The sequence below is a fragment of the Echinops telfairi genome, unplaced genomic scaffold (genome assembly GCF_000313985.2).
Source record: "Echinops telfairi isolate 266 unplaced genomic scaffold, ASM31398v2 ScPeMD7_7417;HRSCAF=8455, whole genome shotgun sequence".
In the NCBI taxonomy this organism is placed as follows: Eukaryota; Metazoa; Chordata; class Mammalia; order Afrosoricida; family Tenrecidae; genus Echinops; species Echinops telfairi.
Genome location: NW_022111317.1, coordinates 5,947,651 through 5,949,108, shown reverse-complemented (window position 1 = coordinate 5,949,108; position 1,458 = coordinate 5,947,651).

The following is a 1,458-nucleotide window of genomic DNA, read 5'->3' as shown; positions in this document are numbered from 1 at the left end:
TCTCTCCGCCCCTCAGTCAATCCCACCTGCGTTTATCAGCCAGGCTGGCACAATAAACTATCTCAGATGGGATGGGATGCGACATTCTGGAGCAGCTGACAACCCTAATCCAGTGTGAGGACACAGGTGTGGTCTGCATCACAGACCACAGGTGTGTCTTGCTAGAGAGAACTGCAGAGGGAGGCGTGGAAGGTGCCACCAACAGAGAAGCCAGGTCCCTGCCCTGAGAACTATCGCGACCCAGGGATGGCTCATGCCTGAACACAGGAAGCTCTCCAAGGAATGTGGGCCCACAGATGCTGGAGACAGGACCTTGCTTCAGAGTCCACAGAGCCCCCTCCCAGAGCCAGTGTTCTGAACTCAGACTTCGGATTGCCTAACCTGAGAGAGTACCAGTCTGTTTGCTAGGCGGCACCCTGTCTTTGTAGTACAGCGGCGGGAGAGCGTGAAGACATAGATGAGGGGTAGTCCAGGGGGTGCGAGACGGGACGTGCGCACCATTAATGAAAGATTCCATCGATTGCCAAGAGGATGATAACGATATAATAAGCCAACAGAACTGACCGATTGGGGGAAACATTTGGCACATAGATAGCAGATAAGGAGGTAATGCCTGTCATAGGCAAAGCCACTGCCTCAGAGTGGAGTCTGACAGAGCAACCCCGAGACACCATACAGCTCCTCCGTGTGCATGTTCCTAAGGGCAGATGGCCTCATTTGATTCCCCAAGACTGCCTGGCGGGGTTGAATGACCAACCTTGCAGTTAGCAGCCCAGTCCATGTTTAGCCCACAGTGCCACCAGGGCACCTTATGATTACAATGAGGAATCCTGACATGGGCCATGGAGGAAGGACCCACACCCAGAAAACACTGCCAGGAAGTCCATGTCCAGCAACCCTATAGGTCAGTAGCACTGCTTCTTTGGCAGACTTCAGAGACTTTAAAAATCTTCGCTGAAGATTTATCCTCCTCATCGTCCACGAGGCAGCTGGTGGGTAAGGCTTTTCAACTTTGCAGCTCAACAGGTGCCCCTGATGCCACCAGGGCTTTCTGGAAAAACTTGTCTACAGTCTCCGGTGGAAGGGAATCTGCACCGGGGGAAGTAGGTATTGGAATTTATAACTAGGCACCAATTAGAAAAAAATATAGTAGTAACCAGAACCATACCCACTGGCCCCTTCAGGGACAAACTGTCCCCTAGGTCTCCGGAGACTGCAGCTCTTTCTGGGAGCAGACAACCTCTTATTTCTCCTGCAGAGTAGTGGGTGGGTACAAACTGCTGACCTTGTGGTTAGCAGCCCAGTTCCTAACCCACAATACCACCAGGGCTCCCAAGAGTCCAGCAGCTAGGTGTAATTACTTATCTGATGTAGGACTTGTGACCGGAATATTTTTTTAATCGTTTTATTAGGGGCTCATACGACTCTTATCACAATCCATACATACATCAATTGTGT